Source organism: Phasianus colchicus, chromosome 3, assembly GCF_987193195.1.
Source record: "Phasianus colchicus chromosome 3, bPhaCol1.hap1.1, whole genome shotgun sequence".
NCBI lineage: Eukaryota > Metazoa > Chordata > Aves > Galliformes > Phasianidae > Phasianus > Phasianus colchicus.
The window spans coordinates 71884460-71897204 of record NC_143438.1 but is presented as its reverse complement, the minus strand read 5'-3'; positions in this window follow the sequence as shown (position 1 = coordinate 71897204).

The following is a 12745-nucleotide window of genomic DNA, read 5'->3' as shown; positions in this document are numbered from 1 at the left end:
GCAGCAGGATCTCAACCCTTCCTTCAGCCTTCAGGAGGCATTGCTGCAGCTTCTGTGTCCCATGGGAAAACTCAGTAAGGACGAAAAACACATAACTATTCTTGTAAATGTGTAAAGATTAAGACAGCACAGAAAGCAGAATTTAGGACAAACCTCTAAGTCACAGTTTTCTGATGTTGGACTCATTATATTTTTGAAAACAACCTTGAAATATTGTCCAACATTCATTTTGAATGTGTGAATAATACGTATAGTATCTCTGCATGACTTGCACACGCATACGATCTGCTACAAAGAAAAAAGTTCTGCAAGCATCAGAACTGATTGAGTTATTTAAATGTGTGATACTTAAAAGAGTGGAGAAGCTAAATCTCCACAAATTATTACGGCCACTTTATACACTGATAGCAGAAGAACACATTTTGATCACTTTGGATTTCAGTCACATCCTCCTTGCCAAGAACAATATTCCTCAAGTCCAGTGATGAAATCTGCTGAGAACACGTCTTCTTGCACTGTTCCTTCCTGGCTCCTCCTTTAAGGGTGCAACATCCCATTACAAGGTTCACAGATAGCAGAAGATGTTTCACTGCATTCTGATCATTTTCTACAAGATTAAAGACTTATCAGAGTTTCGATTATCTCTAGGCTTAATGATACACATTAATTAAACTGTCATTATGCCTGTTCTTCAAACATTTTGTAAATACAAACTTGAAAAAGTACAAAGAAAAAAAATATCTGGATTTACAGGACGAATGACACAAAACAGCATCTCCTAGAAAAAATTAACAGTTGTAAATCCATGTTTTGAAGTCTAGTTCCCCAGTTCTACTCACACAGCTGAACACACAGGGCTGCAGCCACCCCCTGTACTGCTGCTTTGCCTATTAGTGGGAATGGAGAAGGAAGTCCCCCATGGGGAGGAATGGAGGCATGGGCTAGAGGAAGGATAGATGCCTACGGTACATCTGTATGTGACAAATGCGGGGAGAAGTGTGTCTTTTTGTTTGTGAAACAGCCAAACAATGAGCTGTACTGTTACATGGACAACTGTTGTGTGGCTAGAGGACACTTACATGGGACTAGGAAGCTGAGCAGAAGGAGAACTGGCTTTCACTGGTACTCTCCTATGCCCGCTGTGTAGCAGCTAACCTGAGATACATTCCACTAGGAATTGAGAAGACTTAACATGAAGAGAAAAAACATACTTTTATTTCAAGTGTCATTTCCCCCACGTTCACCAGAACTGGCAGCTGAAATTAGCGAATTGCTTGTGCAAGCTAGAACAAGGAGCTACATAATCCATTCCTTCTAGATACTAGAGACTGTGTACAGTCTCTAAACATTATTCCAGCGGTATTCCCCTCCCAGATAAGTCCCCTTTCCTGCTGGTTGACTTAAGTCTTTGAACGGAGCACCCAGAAATGTGCAGCTTCAGAAGACAGCATCCTAGAGCTGCAGGTTGATACAGAAGGGGAACAACCTCTGTGGATGGAGTTCAGAAGAGGGAGACACCACGGCTTTTGACCAAAAGGCTATGATGGTGCACATGGGCATCCATCAGTGCAATAAAAGCCATGGAAACATTCAGAGTAATGGACAACAGTATAGTATCAAGGATCTTCAGCCAGGAAAACACTTCCAGTGTTTTAATTACATATCCCAAAAGTAAAACAGAAGATTAAAAGAAAGACAGCAGCAGATATTTGAACCCGTTGCTGAACAGCATGTTCCCCCACTGATAGCAAAAGACCACGTAGGGAAATAAACCAGCTGAGCCTGTTCTGTTTACAGACCACGGGTCAGAGATAGGGAAGGAATACAATTGCAAAAGGATATTATGCTCAAGGGGAAGAATTCTCATGTGTTTGCAGCTGGGATGACAACTATTATTACTATGCTATTACCGCATGTGTACTTGCATTCAGTTATGGCATCAGTATCAGAAGAGAACTCCCCTCACCATTCCTAAGCTATTCAGTAAGATGTATGTTAATGCTGAATATGGTCAAGAAATGCGTTTCCACAACTTCCTATTCCAGCACACTGTTCCTCAGGACTAAACTCTAACTTGCAAGCACTCTAGGGAAGTGTAGCTCTAGCACATCACCCACATCACCTGAGTTACAACTCTGGAAAACTTCTCAGTGTAAAAGCAGAAAGCCTTTCCCAGTCAGCTGAGCAAACCAACAGCAGGTAGGCAGTGGCATCCTGGGTGCTGGGTTGCATCACACTGTTTCATCTATGCAGAAGTGATGGTGGGAGGCATCAAAGGTTGGAAGAAATTAAAAAAACAACAAGCAAAACATGTTGCAAAACGAGAGGAGGAATGCACTCCAAGCCTCAGCTGAAAACTTGCATGACTGACGGTGCCTGATGGCTGTAAAGTTCCTCCGAGCCACCACTGCTCCACCTTTAAGGAGGATTTTCAGGATGCAGATACATCCTTCAGAGCCTGCTGGCAGCAGAAGAAGCATCAAGGGCAGTGGCCTTAGGAGCTGGGGCACTTTCAAGTGCCACTCTTGTTAAGCTCCTTTTGCTGGTGGGTGCTTCTGCCAGACCTGACTGAGAAGAAACCTCTTTTTCTTTCACTTGTGGCCAACATCTGAAGGGCTTTGGATTTTTTTTTTCTTGCCCTTTGGATAACTCTGCTGATGTTAAAATATACTCTTATGGAATTTTTTCCATTTCCCCAGGAAATATTTTGTGTTAATACATTCTTATTGATTTTATCTACCATGCATTTTGCCAAGTCTAATTCTTAGAGCCTTACGTTTATTGTCTTAGGCCCTAATTGAGAAGTGTTTTGTTGGGCTCTTTTCTTTTTCCATGATGCACAGTGCTCTTTTTTAGTCAAGGCATGGCCAGGAACAGCTTGGTATTGCTCTGTCAGTCAGGCTGGCAGTGAGTCTGACAGAGATAGGGTGAATGAGCACGAGATGAGGCAACTTGCTACACACTCACAACAGGGAGCTGAAGCCAAAAGAAAGCTGATTGATGTGCAGTTAGTTGAGATAAAATGGGAATGAGAAGGGGACACATGAGAAGCATGAGGCAGTGACTGTTTGCAACTGCTTTGGTTATGTGGTATCATGTACTTGTAAAACACTTTGTACTAACAAGTCACTTAGTTATAAATGTGTATTTTAGGAGCATTTGGGGTTCTTGCTAATTTGTCACCTCCTAAGCTCTGTGAGCTGAGCTCTGTGGCCATGCAGGCAATGGCAGCCCCTGGAGCAGGGGAACTGTGATATCACAGTGACATGATGTCCCCAGCCCACATCACTCCTGAGCTGGGCACTTGTTAACTCTTCAGACACAAGCCCACGTTCTTGCATCATTTCCTGAGGTCCTGAGAGCAATAGGCTGTAGTTACAAAAGCAAGTGCCTTCTGCTTCACATGTAAAAGCAAGGCCAGCCGTGTTTATGGTCTGTTTATGAAGTTTCACCACCTGCAGAGCCTGCCTCCTCCTCTCAGCTGGGCTGAAGCCACCAAGGAGCTCCTCACACACTGTTTGCGTGATGATGCACCCATCTCTGACTGCAAAGACAACTCTGTGTGGGCCAACCAAGTGCCAGGTCAGCCATGAGCCATAGTGGTAAGAGGGTGTCCCAGGGGGGTGGTGGCCTGGTAGGGGCTGCAGGGCACCCAAGGGCTCTGCCCAGGAAAGCAGTGCTGCTGGGGAGGAGCTGTGAGGTGTGGTGGGGCTGTAACCATGTCCAGTTAGCAGCGAGGCTGGGGAGTGTTATGACAGCCAGTGGTGATAGCTGTTTTCCCAGAGTATTTGGAGTGCGAGATAGCCTGGACATTTAAATATTATTGATATTCACAGCCTCCAGAGCTTGTTTAATTTGCAGGAGCCTATCACCCACCTCCAGCCTGCCTCTGATGTGCGTTCCTGCATATATGTGTAGCACATCCATTTCCTTTCGCATTGTTTTCCTTTGCTGCTAGAAAGCCCCTAGGCCTCTCAGAGGGGCCTGTGGCTATTTAAACAGTGTCAGTGGTTCTCCTGTCACTTAGAGTCTTAAAAAAACTCTGCTACTTTGTGTACCTCTGCTCTGTGTACCAGCCTTTTACTGTGGTCAGAGAGCTTTAAATTCTCACAGCAGCAGCTGTGGCTTCTTTTCAGAAATCTTCTACCACTGTAACTGTCCAAAATGTTTGCCTGAAACTTGAGATCTTGTCAATGTCCACTGTGGAGTCCTGCTAACCCTATAGACCCTAACAGGTCTTCCCTCTCTGAAACCATGCCACCAGAGCACACTATGGAAGGAATACAAGGAGGTGTAAGTACAACTCAAATACATTCAGTTAAGATGCACAAATTTGCACAGGGCAATGTTGGGTGTAGTTCATCTTAGCAAAGAAGTGCTGCCATAAATTACTTCTGTAAGAAAAATCATGGAAAAAAAATAATACGAGGGTGAAGCATTTCTCATGCATCATATTGTTCTCTGTGCCACCTCTACTTGTACCATTATTTGACTTCATGCAGTGTTCCCAGCAGAATAGGTATGACAAACCTGCCAGGCCACCACTGTTTCTCAGGTCTACCACTACTCCTTCAGAAGGTGATGACAGAAAAATAGGCAAACACATTGCCACTACTGTTCAGTAATTAGCAGGAACATGGACTAGCTGAAACTGGAAGAAAGTTAAAGCAAAAGGAAGCAGAAATCTAGATTTGCATCCAAAGAAACTGAGACCAAAGCCAGGGTGTCATTGTCTGGTCAGTGGACATGCCCGTGGTTATGAGTCAAAGCCAGGTTATGAGTCAAAAAATCAATGAGCCTTAAGCACAGTGCACAGAAAAGGAATGAAGGTGTCCAGTCATGTCCATGGGCCTCTGCTTCTGCATCCTAAGAGCACTTGGGAATCCTGATGGAGGATGCAGGTCTCCCACAGGTCCTGGGCCACAACTACAAGGCTCAGGCAAACATCTTAGACACTCTAGGGGAGAGGCTGTCCTCTGCTGATGTCCAGAACAACCCACAGTGTTCTTCCTAGTCTGTGAATATGAAGACTTGTGGCAGGATGTTCTGGGGTTCAGGATGTTCAACTCTTCATGACCATAGATAATGACTAATGGAGGAGGGAAATGGAAAGGGTGTGAGGAAAGAGAAAGGTTAAGCAGTGAAATATGGCAGACTTTCTGGACTGCCAAGAAAATGGGCAAGGAGATGCCTGCATTGGTGCTTTAACTGAAAATAGTTTAGGTGACAGGAACAAGTAAGCCTATGCTTTAGGGACTTTTCACACAGCTATCAGCTGGAAAATTGAGAGCTTTCAAAGGAGGAACAGTTCATAAGTTCTTGGTATGATGGCTTAACAGCTTTGTTACACTGGGGAATCCATCAGAGCCAGGAGAGCAGAATGGAAACCCCTAATCTGATGAAGAACTAGTCCAGAAAGCAGAGGTATGGAGGTCATCATCAAGAGCAAGTGTGGTCAAGGTTTAGTTGTACACCATATCACTTTGGTGAAAGTTTGAGAAGGCAATGGTGATACCTTAAAGTGATTTCCATTGCAGGGAATAAAGGGCAGAGTTATGTAGATGAATTTGAAAATCATTTTTAGAAGACTAAGGATTCACCACTGAACATAAGAAATGAATGTGTACCTCAGCCTGAATTGCTCTGATTGGCATCATGGGAACCAAATGCTCTAAAGAGCAGTGGGCAGTGAAAGATTCCTGCATAGAAGACCCCAGACTACCAGGGCAGCATTCAGCTGATACAGGTGATCCAGAAAGTTTCTGAAGACAAGGTCACTGAAGTCTGGGAGAAATCAACAGCTGTGGGTTTTTGCAGGCTGATGTGATCTTGGCTACTGCGTGAAACAATACATATTTAGATCTCAGGCTTGTATGTCTGCCCACCAGAAATACTCTGCCACCAGAAATACTCTGCCACCAGAAATACTCTGTCCCAGTATTTCCAACCTAAATTGTACCTCCAGGAGGAAATCTCTTCTTTTTAAGATACAACAGAATTAAATTAAATCCAGGACAGCTGTTTCTATCTGTCAAGATCGAGCAGATCTGTATGAGGATTCTCACTCTAACTGTCCTACATGAACAATTTCACTGGCATGACCTCCCTAAATTGTACTTTTTTTTCACTATTGTAACTGGGAGGTCTCAGAAAAGTATAACTTGCATTTTCCCCCTGCGGGGTGTTTGCTTTACTATTTTGATTACGTGGCTGATAAGAAAGTTATAGAAATCTAAACAGTGAGAAGAACAAGGATGAAGCCGCCAGTTGCTTTGATAGCGTGGCCTTAACTGCAGTCAGAGGCATCTACCCCCCACAGAAAGGAGCTCTGCTGAGTTTTCATGTATCCACACAAGGATGAGGTAACCATCTGCTTCAGTTGCTCCAAAGCAAGATGGCTTTGTCTGGAACATATAATCAGTCACATTTGAAGAGGGGTCACTCACTTGAAAAGCCTTTGATGAACCGGTAATATAAGCCAACCAAGAACCAAGCATTTTTAAATTATTTGGAGCAGTAAGCAAGGTCCTAGTTTCATAGCAACAATCCACATGAGGAACATCAATGGTCCGTTGGAAGAAGTTGTGCAGCTCAGAAATACCATGACTGTCACTTTCTTCTAATTAAATGGACAGATTATCTTAACAAAAAATGTCCCAGGGCACAGGAAAAATGAGGATTACTCTAGGCTTCCAAGAAACACAGTGATTATTTTCTCATGTCAGTTTAGATAGATCTAATGTTAAAGTTTTATGGATAAAATCCTGGAATATCACAGGAACATTTAAAGATATTTGGGTATTTCAAGATATTACAACATCCATATCAATTGAATATGGTCTTCCATTCTCTGCCCGATAGATAGTTGTGTGTTCCCTAAAAGCTGGCTCAAAGTTAAGAACTGTGCCTTCTGTTGTCTTTGAAACCATTTCTGAAGAGCAGGAGATACAAATCCTCATATTCAACCTGATTCAGAAGTCCATGGTGTACATAAATGACACAAAACCTGGACTTGTCCTTGCTGGAGGGGCTACCTACGGGGTTTCCTTGGATGCGTGTAGCCCCACCTGGGGCAGCTCATGGGACAGAGGGAAAACGGCAAGCAGTGATAGTGGAGATGGACAGGACACACAAGCTGGCAGGCATTGGTGTGAGAAGGGGAGCAGAAAAAGGGCATTATCACTAGAAGAGAACAGTGAGGGAGAAAGAGTGAAACAACAAGACTGTACAGGAGTACAGAGATGGAATAAGGCAGTAAGGAGGATACGGTCACACTTCAGAATAGAAGAGCAGCTATCTCCACCAAAAACAAAGGGTGATAAAAAGATATGAGAAGATAAAGAAGGTAACAACCAGTTGATAAATGTGTGCTTATGAGAAAGGTTTTGACATGCTGAATCACTGACAGATTTGTGGAAAGATTACAGACTGTCTTGATAATTACTATCAAGTAGTACTAGCATTTGAAATACAAGTATTTTAGCTAAAAGAGGAGCTGCAAAGGTTGAGAGAAAGTGCACATTCCATGTTGGGAATAGATGATAAAATTAGAAATAAAAGAGAATAAGCAGTAATGACTAGCAAGAAGATGACCTTAAAAAAAGAAATTGGTATTTCTAAGGTGAAAAATAATTTAGGAAAAAAAACAAAAAGGTTTGCTAATCTGACTAGGGAAATCTAGGGATAATATCCTCAGGAGCTGACAACAGCATGGAGGAATTTGTCTTTCCCAGGTAAGGCACGAAACCTGCTATAGCAGAGGCATGGTGAAACAGCAATTTATTGTGGATATTGAGGGTCATGTGTTCATAATACAGACATGAATAAAGGCACGTCACTGACAAAGAGCTCTGTGAGTGTGTACTAGTGAATGTAGAGACTTATGAAAGAAGAAGACATAGAAGGGGTAAAGGAATATATTTCTGGGAAAACCATTCAGGGAAAGGTTAAAAACAGGCCATGGTTACAGCTGGGAACTTGTCTTAGGTATCCTGAATTAAGTTTAGATTTGGCTAATAATCTCTAATGCTAAAGAGAGAAATGCCATCAGCAATGATGTAAATCAGTGAGGCCAACATGGAAGGTGTGTGGTTTGCTTTTTATGATGTCAATAAGTGAAGTGGAGGCATTGTAGCAGAGTACGGTCTCAGTCATCAAACTGAAGCAGAACATAAGGGTTTAGGATGTAGTGACTCAGATGGATTCAATCATGTGAACGTGCTCTAACTTTCCCAGGTCAGTTTTGAAGAACAAACTCTATGGGGCCTAGATGTGCAAGGTGGAAGGTGCCCTTCAAAAAGTTACTGAACAAACAAAAGTAACACCATTTTAGACTTGACTTCAGCAAGTGGGAGGAAATTATAGAATGTGTATTTATAAATCAAAACTGTAGAAATAGCATTCAAAGTTTAAGCTTCCTAAACAGATTGCCAAAGATAGGCCTATAAAGCAACCCTGTAAGTCTTAAAGCACAAGTTTCAGTAAAAAACACAGAAGATTGTGAAGCTGAAGAACTGAAGAACTCAGAGCACTGAATGAGGAGTAATCTTGGAATTTCTTCATGTCAAAGATGCAAAAACTACTTGCGGAGAGATATCAACTTGTAGTGAAGCACTTCAGATGCATTTGGCTGAGTATCCTCTCAAAGGAGACGTAAGGAGTGAATAAAACTGCTTTACATATCAGAGAAAAAGTAAGAGTAGGCCAAAATTCAGAACAAATTTAGATGCTGCAAGATTCAATTCATACCTTTGTTTAATTTACAATAAGAAAAAAGAAAGAAAACTATTAAAAAATTGGGATAATTTACAAAGTTTAATTATCTCAGACTGATAGAAGTATGAAGGGCAACAGATTTAATCCCACTGAGTGTCAGCCACTGTTTTGATACTCTATCAAATGGGTAATGATTAATATAATTAATGAAGGTGGAGCACAGAACCAAGATTAAAAAGCATTCCCAGATTTCACAAAGAGCAGAGAAAACAGACCAAGCCGAAAAGGACATTGCTGGGTGGAAGTACATTGTGAGTAGAGTTTTTGTCCAAGTTCAGTCTCAATTTCATCTATTTAAATATTTTCCTTTGGGACTTCAACAAAAAGTGTAGTTTTAGCAATGACATCTGTTAGAGATACAAAATAGTCAGTAACGGAATACAGTGCAGTATCAGAGTACCACAGAGGAACAGAGTGACATTGAGGAATTAGTAATAGAAGCTGGTTGACAATTAACAATATGAAGGGCACCTTCACTTAGGGATCAGAAATAATTTCTGCTATATCTGAAACAAGAGATGGGAGTGGCGGGGGGAAAGGTCTGCCGTATCACTGTGCTGCTGGATGAGCAGGAGCCTGTTGCAACACGGCTTGAGAAAAGCAAATATGTGCCCAGAGTGTATCAGAGGATGTAACTCTCACTGCAGGCAGCAAAGTGTAATTGGGTCTCCAGGATGCTGTGAGACCTCACCTGAAGTGCTGTGCACATTCCTGGTCATCTCCTGTCAAGAATGAGAAATTTAAATGGAAGCAGATGCAGAGAGTGAGGAGGAAAATGAGCACAGTCGTGCAGGAAGGAGTCGGGCTGGCTTAGCAGGGGAGAGAGAAGGAATACAAAGGGGTTCTATAAATACTTCAAGGAAGGGTAAACACCAGGGGAAGAAAAATAGCTATATAAGGGAAAGTGGCATCAGATGGGAATCTAAACTAGCTACAAAAAGCATTTGTGTAGAACATAGAACAGTTTTTATGACTCAGAAGAGCAAAATTGTAGCACATCCTCCTAGGAGAAGCAGTGAAACAGAAATCTACCTGGTATCAAGGTATGGCAGGATCCCTTTGTAGGATGATACCTATCAGTGCTATCTGAACAAGAGGAGACTGCACATGGTACTCCCATATGCTCCCACTGGAGGAGGTGGTGGGAAGTCCCTGGTTCTGCTGGGGTCCCAAACCATGGTTTGTGTGTCTGAGTGGGCAGTCTGGTTTCATTGGAGCATCTGCAGTTCTTCCTTGTTCCTGAATTAAACATTTCACACGTGGAAATTTAAAGGCACTCATCTGGAGAGGCGCTGGCACAGGTTGCCCCATCCCAGAAGCTATGGATGCTCCATCTCTGGAGGCATTCAAGACCAGGTTGGATGGGGCCTAGGGCAGCCTGATCTGGCAGGAGGTGCTCTTCCAGTGACAGAGAGTTGGAACTAGATAATCTCTAGAATCCTTTTCTATCCTAAGCCATTCTGTGATTCTGTAATATGGAGCTAACAGTGCTTCTCCTTCCAGTCCTGCTTTCAAAGTGTAGTTTGAATGAGAAGCTCTCCACATCAGTCTGTCTCATGCTGTATGCATTACTATGCACATTGTACAATTATACTACATATGACTGCCAGTCATTAACCACTGATTCCATTTGACAATAGAAGAACACTTTCCCTATGTTGTATTCTCTTTTAAGTATTGCCATTACTCTCTACTGCCAGAAACATGTGTACCCTCACAAACTATACAGTATTGACTTCTTGCAGTAGAAGATTCTGTCTGTTTAAGTTGAAAAAAATCACGTTTCCACAGGCCACACATTATATAATAAAGCTATAAGCTGCACATGGTTTTGCAATCTATTTTACTTGTAGCAGGAAATGTCTTCAGTAGTACAGTGGGTGAAGAATAACAAAAACAGGCTACAGTTTGGGAGAAAATGAAACAAAGCATAAAGTGGATTAAGTGCTACCATCACTCTGTCAGAGACATGTGATTAGGAGAACTGCTTTTTATAAAAGCTCCAAAATCTTTTTGAAGTCTCAGCTTGGATGGAGCTAATCTGCACAGGAAGCAATCATTTTTCTTTCTGTCTATGTGACTGTTGTTCTTAACATTTCAGCTCCCTTAGAGCCTTTTTAAGAAAAGTCACTGCTGGGCACTGGGGAACCGTAAACTCTTCATCTTGCACGACAATGGATGTGCCCCCAAAACCGAGTTTGCCCTCATGTCCAAGATGTCAAGGTATTCAGGACTTGACTTAGGTTCATGTAGTGCAAATCATTTTGTTGTGAATGGAGGGACCCCGCAGTCAGGGTGGTTCAGAGTGCCACATTCCTGTTCCCAGCCATTCTTCACAATTTGAAACTCCTCCCTTTCACTTTGAGACAAAAGTGGTACTTTCCTGGGATTTTCTGGAAAAATAAAATCAGGAACGGGCCCAGCAAGGACACCACAGCCCCAAAGTCACCATATGAGAAATGTGTTCAGAGGCTCTGCCCTCACCCTGCTCTCACTGCACCACTGGGCAATGGGGGGAATTCCTTCACTGCAAGTATATGGGCAAATTGGGATTCACAGGGGAAAAAATAGAAGAGAAAATCAGTGCCTGTGGCACGGAATACAGTACAAGAGGAGAAGCAAACTAGTTGCAACTGGCAGAGAAAGATTGGAGAGGCACTTCATATATGACAAAGGCATGGTGATAGCCTTATCAGCATTTTGGGACTCCCTCCTTCCCTCAAAGCTCTGTTTCAGCACTGGTCCAAGGGAATCAGAATACAATGTTTTGGTGCTTGTGGGAGAAATAGAATACATTTGGGGAGAATTCTTTTTCTAATGCCAAATTGGAACAAAGCACCTTGAAATTTTCATGAGGTAAATGACATTGGTGAGTACCCACCATTTCCTGTCCATGAGAATATCTCACATTCGCTTTTGCATTTCCAACAAGAAAAACAAAACAAAAACCACCACAAATATTTTGAAAAAAAGATTACCCTGAAGTTTTTAAAAGAAAAGCACTGCATTTTGAAAACTGGCTGCTGAAATTACTTGTTTAAAAATAAACACCAGACTGAAATATTCCATCCTCCTAAAAAGGCTTCTGGAGGTTTTCCTTTTCCAAAATAAGACACCCTTGACATAGCCATGTTTCCACAGAAAGTTTCAGTTTTGACAGGAATGGCTTTGTTTGACCAAAAAACAGTCTTCCACTGGAAAAAATCTGGCCACCCACACCCATGACCTATTTCTTTTTCTTTTTTTTTAAAGAAGTTCTCAGAGTGTCTTTCTGTCCAGCCAGCCAGAGGTGAGTGCTGGCATTTATGATCTAACTGCTCCTTGCACCACCTGAGGAGGGTTTCTAGCAAGTCTAGGTGCTGCGAGCAAGGTTTGTTGCAAGTGTTTAGAGGAAGAGAGGTTGATGCATGAGTAGGTCTTGGTTTTCAGCCCTCCTAAGTGTGCTTTGTTAAGTCCACATCATCACCAGACATGCCAAGAGTTCACAGCTTTTCAGGGCCCATCCAAGTTTCACTGTTATTTCTTGAGCTTGTTAATGGAGCACTGAGCGACGTGGTTTAGTGGGCATGGTGGTGATTGGTTGATGATTAGACTAGATGGTATTCGTGGTCTTTTCCAACCTTAACAGTTCTATGATTCTACTTGAGAACCAGCAGAGGACAGACAGGGCCTTTACAATAAAATTCACCTGTAGTGCAGAGCCTCATAAACTGCCTTCACCTCTGCACAAAAAAAAAAAAAGCCTTCTTTTAAAATGCCTGCCACAGATAAGTTAAACATAGCAGATCACTGCTCACAATCCAGCTATCACTTGTCTTCACGCTACTGGGAGTTGAAGAGGGGCCTGGTATGGGAAGAGCCATGCAGCAGTTGACTTGTGCATTTACCTAAAAAATGCAAGAAGAAAGCTCTTTTACTCCTCAAAACTTTTAAAATGAGCTTGTCCAAAAGAAATCTGTAAAGCCTAATA